Source organism: Arachis hypogaea, chromosome 20 (assembly GCF_003086295.3).
Source record: "Arachis hypogaea cultivar Tifrunner chromosome 20, arahy.Tifrunner.gnm2.J5K5, whole genome shotgun sequence".
NCBI classification, from domain to species: Eukaryota; Viridiplantae; Streptophyta; class Magnoliopsida; order Fabales; family Fabaceae; genus Arachis; species Arachis hypogaea.
Window position 1 is genome coordinate 58,116,576 of NC_092055.1, and position 8,389 is coordinate 58,124,964.

The 8,389-nt window shown below is 38.7% G+C and overlaps 1 non-coding gene across 1 annotated transcript; it reads left to right on the plus strand.

Annotated features, from left to right (window-relative positions):
* Nucleotides 1-413: 413 nt before the first annotated feature.
* On the plus strand, nt 414-521 carry LOC112788653 (small nucleolar RNA R71). Its single transcript, XR_003196010.1, has one exon. It is a non-coding gene; the product is annotated as a small nucleolar RNA R71 (small nucleolar RNA).
* Nucleotides 522-8,389: the final 7,868 nt, after the last annotated feature.

An 8,389-nucleotide genomic window follows, 5' to 3' on the forward strand; every position in this document is an offset into this window, starting at 1 on the left:
ATTATAGGTGTTTCCATAAGGTTCACCTAAGTAATTCACCTCTGCTATTACAGGGTTCTCAGGATCATAAGCTTCTTCTTCAGAAGATGCCTTTTGAGTACTGTTGGCTGCAGCTTGCATTCTATTCAGACTCTGAGAAATCATATTGACTTGCTGAGTCAATATTTGTTCTGAGCCAGTATGGCATTCAGAGTATCAATTTCAAGAACGCCCTTCTTCATAGGCGTCCCATTATTCATAGGATTCCTCTCAGAAGTGTACATGAACTGGTTATTAGCAACCATGTCAATGAGTTCTTGAGCTTCTGTAGGCATTTTCTTTAGGTGAATGGATCCACCTGCAGAAGTATCCAATGACATTTTAGCCAATTCAGATAGACCATCATAGAATATATCCAGGATGGTCCATTCTGAAAGCATGTCATAAGGACATTTTTTGGTCAGTTCTTTGTATCTCTCCTAAGCTTCATAGAGGGATTCACCTTCTTTCTATCTGAAGGTCTGAACATCCACTCTAAGCTTACTCAGCTTTTGAGGAGGAAAGAACTTGGCTAAGAAAGCCTTGACCAGCTTATCCCAAGAGTTCAGGCTATCCTTAGGTTGAGAGTCCAACCATATCCTAGCTCTGTCTCTTACAGCAAAAGGGAAAAGCATGAGCCTGTAGACTTCAGGATCTACTCCATTAGTCTTAACAGTATCACATATCTGCAAGAATTCAGTTAAGAACTGAAAAGGATCTTCAGATGGAAGTCCATGAAACTTGCAGTTCTGCTGCATCAGAGAAACTAGCTGAGGTTTCAGCTGAAAATTGTTTGCTCCAATGGTAGGAATGGAGATGCTTCTTCCATGTAAATTGGAATTAGGTGCAGTAAAGTCACCAAGCATCCTCCTTGCATTATTATTATTTTCGGCTGCCATCTCCTCTTCCTGTTCGAAAATTTCTGAAAGGTTATCTCTGGATTGTTGTAATTTAGCTTCTCTTAGTTTCCTCTTCAGAGTCCTTTCAGGTTCTGGATCTGCTTCAACAAGAATATTCTTGTCCTTGCTCCTGCTCATATGACAAAGAAGAGGGCACAGAAATAATAATAATAATAATAATAATAATAATAATAATAATAATAATAATAATAATAATAATAATAATAATAATAATAGCGATCCTTTATACCACAGTATAGAGGTCCTTGTGTGAGTAGAAGAAAAGAAGAAGAAAATCTGAACTCAGAGAGAGAGAGGGTTCGGATTTTTGGGGAGTGAGGGAGAGATGTTAGTAGATGAATAAATAAAATAGAAGGAGATGAGAGACAAGGAGAATTTTCGAAAATTATTTTTGAAAAAGAGTTAGTGATTTTCAAAAATAGTTTTTGAAAAAGGTTAGTAATTTTCGAAAATTCAAATAAAAAATTAAAATAATTAGTTAATTAAAAAGAAATTTTTGAAAAAGAACGAAGATATTTTCGAAAATTAGAGAGAGGGAGTTAGTTAGGTAGTTTTGAAAAAGATAAGAAACAAACATAAAGTTAGTTATTTAGTTGAAACAAATTTTGAAAAGATAAGATAAGAAGATATTTTTGAAAAGATATTTTTGAAATTTTTTTTTGATGAGAGAGAAAAACAAGAAAAATGATGCAATGCATGAAAGTTATGGATCAAAATAATGAATGCATGCAAGAATGCCATGAATGTCAAGATGAACACCAAGAACACTATGAAGATCATGATGAACATCAAGAACATATTTTTGAAAAATTTTTAATGCAAAGAAAACATGCAGACACCAAACTTAGAATTCTTTAATGCTTAGACATTAAGAATTCAGGAATATATATGAAAAACAAGAAAAGATACAAAACATGCAAATGCAAAGATCAAACAAGAAGACTTACCAAGAACAACTTGAAGATCATGAAGAACACTATGAATGCATGAATTTTCGAAAAATGCAAGATGAGTATACAATTGACACCAAACATAAAAAATTGACTCAAGACTCAAACAAGAAACACAAAATATTTTTGATTTTCTTTTTTTTTTCAAAAATTATTTTGAAAAAGAAAAATAAGGATTCCAAAATTTTTAATATGAATTCCAGGAATCTTATGCCTTTTATTCTAAAGCTCCAATCAAAGGGTCAGGCATGGCTTAATAGCCAGCCAAGCTTTAGTATGCTGTTGATACCTTCCATGTATAGAACAACTAAGTGTGTGAGAATCAACAAGCTCCTGTGATGATAAGTTGAAACCCCAGTCCAAAAGATTAGACATGGCTTACAGCCAGCCAGGATTCAACAAATCATCATGAAACACTAGAATTCATTCTTAAAAATTCTGAAGAAAAATATTTTTTTGAAAACATTTTTATTTTTTTATTTTTTTATTTTTATTTTTTTTTGAAAATATTTTTTTTTTGGAAAAAATGAAAAAGAAGAAAATATTTTTGAAAAATTTTTGAAAACTTTTTGAAAATAAAATAAGAAGAAAATTACCTAATCTGAGCAACAAGATGAACCGTCAGTTGTCCAATCTCGAACAATCCCCGGCAACGGCGCCAAAAACTTGGTGTTGTTGCCGGATCAAACTTAGCACTGATGTTACCGGACCAAAAGCTTGCCGAAAACTCAAACAATCCCCGGCAACGGCGCCAAAAACTTGGTATGCGAAATTGTTACTCAGGTTGTGAATTATTATTCGAAATTGATTCCCTGGCAATGGCACCAAAAACGGATGCACAGAACTATGGTCTAAACATATCTTCACAACTTCGCATAACTAACCAGCAAGTGCACTGAGTCGTCCAAGTAATACCTTACGTGAGTAAGGGTCGAATTCCACGGAGATTGTTGGTATGAAGCAAGCTATGGTCACCTTGTAAATCTCAGTCAGGCGGATATAAAATAGTTATGTAGTTTTTGAAATGTAGTAATAAAAAAAGGATAGAAATACTTATGTAAATCATTGGTGAGAATTTCAGATAAGCGTGTGGAGATGCAATCGTTCCTCTGAACCTCCGCTTTCCTGCTATCTTCATCCAATCAGTCTTAATCCTTTCTATGGCTGGCTTTATGCAAGGGCATCACTGTTGTCAGAGGCTACATCCCCTCCTCTCATGAAAATGGTCCAAGATGCCCTGTCACGGCACGGCTAATCATCAGAGGTTCCCTATCATGCTGGAATAGGATTCACCCTCCTTTTGCGTCTGTCACTACGCCCAGCACTCTCGAGTTTGAAGCTCGTCACAGTCATTCAATCATTGAATCCTACTCGGAATACCACAGACAAGGTTTAGACTTTCCGGATTCTCTTGAATGCCGCCATCATTCTAGCTTACACCATGAAAATTCCGAATAAGAGATCTAAGAGACACTCATTCAATCTAAGGTAAAACCGAGGTGGTTGTCAGGCACGCGTTCATAGGGAAAGATGATGATTGTCACGTTCATCACATTCAGGTTGAAGTGCGAATGAATATCTTAGAAGCGAAATAAGATGAATTGAGTAGAAAACAGTAGTACTTTACATTAATCTTTGAGGAATAGCAGAGCTCCACACCTTAATCTATGGAGTGTAGAAACTCTACCGTTAAAAATACATAAGTGAAAGGTCCAGGCATGGCCGAATGGCCAGCCCCTCTGATGTAAGAACCAGGCGTCCAAAGATGTCTAATACAATAGTAAAAAGTCCTATTTATAATAAACTAGCTTCTAGGGTTTACAGAAGTAAGTAATTGATGCATAAATCCACTTCTGGGGCCCACTTGGTGTGTGCTTGGGCTGAGCTTGAATGTTACACGTGCAGAGGCTCTTTCTGGAGTTGAACGCCAGGTTGTAACGTATTTCTGGCGTTCAACTATGGTTTGTGACTTGTTTTTGGCGTTTAACTCCAGACAGCAGCGTAGAACTGGCGTTCAATGCCCTTTTACGTCGTCTAAACTCGGCCAAAGTATGAACTATTATACATTGCTAGAAATCCCTGGATGTCTACTTTCCAACGCAATTGGAAGCGCGCCATTTTGAGTTCTGTAGCGTCAAAAAATCCACTTTGAGTGCAGGGAGGTCAGAATCCAACAGCATCAGCAGTCCTTCTTCAACCTCTGAATCTGATTTTTGCTTAAGTCCCTCAATTTCAGCCAGAAAATACCTGAAATCACAGAAAAACACACAAACTCATAGTAAAGTCCAGAAATGTGAATTTAACATAAAAACTAATGAAAACATCCCTAAAAGTAACTAGATTCTACTAAAAACATACTAAAAACAATGCCAAAAAGCGTATAAATTATCCGCTCATCACCTATCAAGCACCTGAGAGATTTCCAGGCAGCCTGTTCTACTGTCAGGCGTGATGGTGCTGATGAAACTTCAATTCTGCTGAAAGCTTTCCCATTTTCTCTTGAGGGAAAAGCAAGAGAGTGGTACTACACTCAACCCCTAGCAAATGTATCCAACTGGGATACGCTCAGAAAAGAGTTTTTGGAGAAATTATTTCCATCTGAAGTTACTGATAAACTAAGGAAAGACATTTCCACGATTGTTCAAGATGACAACGAGACTCTCTTTGAATATTGGGAGCGCTTCAATAATCTTCTGGAAGCATGCCCCCACCACATGATCGACAAGATAGTGTTGCTCAGCTACATCACACAGGATATGAGGCCCCAAGATAAGACCACATTGGAAAGTGCTAGCAATGGGTCTATGAAGAAGTACAAAACCACTGATGAGGCATGGTAATTGATCAGCGACTTAGCTGAATCTACTAGGAACCACAGACAAAAGCAAGGCCGTTCAAAAGCCGTTGCAGAAGTATCCTCTAGTAGAGAGACTACTGCTCTAGCTCAGAGTATCTGTGAAATGACCAACTTGCTGAAGCAGATGCAATTGAATTAACAACAAGTTCAGCAAGCTCAACCTTCTCCAGCACAGCAAAGCCAACAGTTAGTCCCACAGAGAGTTTGCGGAATTTGTGCTGATTATAGCCATTATATCGATGAATGCCCACAACTCCAACAGGAAGACAACATGGTGGCATCCACTCATAACTTCTATGATCGCCCCAACCAAGGGTACAATCCAGGTGGAAATAATAACCATGGATGGCAGGACAATTCTAACCAGAATTGGAGGGACAACAATAACAGAGGAGGCAGAGATAATCAGGGAAATCAGAGGTGGAATAATAACAACAACAGGCAGCAGAACCAACCTTACAGAGTACCTCACCTGAGGCAGTTCCAAAGACCACAGAATATCCAACAGCAGACCTCTCAATTTACTCACCCTTCTTCATCTCCTAATGAAGAGTTACTAAAATTTTTTGAGCGAAGTCAACAGACCATGGAAAATAACATTAATGCCAGTCTGAATGGTCTGACCGCTACTTTGCAAGCTCTTGTCTCACAGATTGGATCAATGCAAAATTCCAATAACCAACCTTCAAGTTCCACTGGAATTCCCTCTCAACCATTACCCAATCCGAAGGGGGGCATTAATGCTGTCACCCTAAGGTCCGGAACCACACTGCAGGAGAGGAATCAAGAGGAGCCAAGCCCACCAGAGCATGCCTCAGCTGAAGAGGTCGTAGAAATAGAAGATGTTGAAGAGGAAGAGGACATACAGGACATAAATGAAAAAGAAGAAACCCAACCACAGGAGGAAGCACCAAGAGGCGCAGACACTGCAGAAAATACCACTCCCATTCCATTTCCACAACTTGCAAGGAAGCCCAGGAAGCAACTGGAACCCGATCCCAAAATGGTAGAAATATTCAAAAAGGTTGAGGTAACCGTTCCTCTTTTTGATGTTATTCAACAAGTACCTAAATATGGAAAGTTTCTAAAAGATTTATGTATACATAAGGACAAAATTCATGAATTAGAAACTATTCCTTTAGGTAGTTCCATATCTGCTTTAATGGACATGAGAAGTGTAATGACCCAGGTCCTTGTATAGTTAGTTGTACTATTGGTGGAGTAGTAATTTATGATTGCATGTGTGATTTAGGAGCCTGTGTTAGTATAATGCCTTTGTCTATATATGATATTTTGAGGCTCCCTCCCTTAAAAAAGTCGGCAGCTCGTTTTGTGTTAGCAGATAAAAGTATTATTACAGTGGCTGGAGTTGCTGAAGATGTTTTAGTGAACATTAAAGGGCTTACATTCCCCACTGATTTTTATATCTTGGAGATGCCCCATAATAACTCAGATAAGCCATCATCAATCCTACTTGGAAAGCCATTCTTGAAGACATAAAAATTCAAATTAGATACTTTTTCAGGAACATACTCTTTTGAAATAGATGGCCGCATAGTAATCTTCAATCTGAATGGAGTCATAAAGAACCCTCCAGAAGATCATTCTATCTTCCAGTGTGATGTCATAGATGAAAATGTAGCTGAAGTTCACAAGGAAGAATTGGAAGAGAGGCACATTGGACAAGGTCCAAGTGTGGGGACCCTCTTGACTGACAATGAGGGCACCTCAACATTTTCACAAGCTCCAGACAATCCAGAGCCTACCCATGATCAGAAGTTGGAACTGAAATCTCTTTTTCCACATCTCAAATATGCTTATCTTGAAGATGAGCAGAAGTTCCCCGTTATCATTGCAAGGGAACTCACTTTCCAACAAGAATAGCAATTACTTGATGTACTGAGGAGGCATAAGAAAGCAATTGGGTGGAGTTTGGCAGACATAGTAGGCATCAACCCTCAAGTATGTGAGCACAGAATATTTTTAGAAGTGGGAGTAGGACCTGTCCGTCAACCCCAAAGAAGATTGAATCCCAGTATCTTGGAAGTTGTCAAAAAGGAAGTGACCAGACTATTGGAAGCAGGTATCATCTATCCCATTTCAGACAGTGAATGGGTTAGCCCAGTACAAGTGGTGCCCAAGAAGTCTGGAGTCACTACAGTGAAGAATGAGCATGGAGAGCTCATAGCAACTAGAGTTCAGAATGCTTGGATAGTCTGCATTGATTACAGGCGTCTCAACCAAGCTACCCGTAAGGATCACTACCCACTTCCATTCATTGATCAAATGCTAGATCGCCTGTCAGGTAAATCACATTATTGCTTTTTAGATGGTTACACATGTTATTTCCAGATTCATATAGCTCCTGAGGACCAGGAAAAGACCACTTTTACATGTCCTTTTGGGACTTATGCTTACAAGAGAATGCCCTTTGGCTTGTGCAATGCACTAGCTACTTTCCAAAGGTGTATGATGAGTCTTTTCTCTGATCTTATTGAGGACTGTATGGAGGTTTTTATGGATGATTTTAGCGTTTATGGTGATTCTTTTAGCCTTTGATTAGATGGATTATCTAGAGTATTAGATAGATGTGTTAAAACAAACCTTGTTTTGAATTTTGAAAAATGTCATTTTATGGTAAAACAAGGAATTGTATTAGGACATGTGGTATCTAATAATGGCATTTCTGTAGACCCAGCAAAGGTGAGTGTTATTTCTAGTTTACCTTACCCCTCTTCTGTGAGGGAAGTCCGTTCGTTCCTTGGCCATGCAGGTTTTTACAGGAGATTTATTAAGGACTTTAGTAAGGTAGCACTTCCCTTATCCAGATTACTACAGAAGGATATTGAGTTCGAGTTCAGTGAAGATTGCAAGCAAGCATTTGATAAGCTGAAGGCCGCCCTGACTCAAGCTCCAATTGTGAGAGGACCAGACTGGAGCCAGCCGTTTGAAATCATGTGCGATGCTTCCAACCATGCAGTAGGAGCAGCGCTGGCTCAGCGCGAAGGTAAGGATCCTTTTGTTATTGCTTACGCGTCTAAGACTTTAGACGCTGCCCAGTCCAATTATACTACTACTTAGAAAGAGCTTCTTGCTATTGTTTTTACTCTGGATAAATTCCGAGCTTATTTACTTGGTACTAGAGTAGTAGTGTATTCGGACGATGCAGCTTTAAAGTATCTATTATCTAAAAAGGAATCCAAACCAAGGCTCATACGTTGGATACTGCTATTACAAGAATTTGATTTAGAAATAAAGGATAGGAGTGGTAACCAGAATTTAGTGGCAGACCACTTGAGTCGCCTTGAGCACATTAAGGATGATTCTGCTCCTATAGATGATAATTTTCCATTTGATAACCTGCAAGCAGTATCTGAGGTATCTCCCTGGTATGCACCTGTAGCTAATTATCTAGTTAGCCGCACATTTCCTCCTAACCTTTTTAAGCATCAAAGAGACAAGATGAAAAGCGAGTCTAAATATTATATATGGATGACCCATATTTATGGAGATGTAGCGCTGATCAGGTAATTAGATGGTGTGTGCCTCAATCAGAATTCCAGTCCATCTTAGAGGCCTGTCACTCATCTGAGAGTGGAGGACACTTTGGCCCTCAAAGAACTGCTAGAAAAATCTTGGACTGT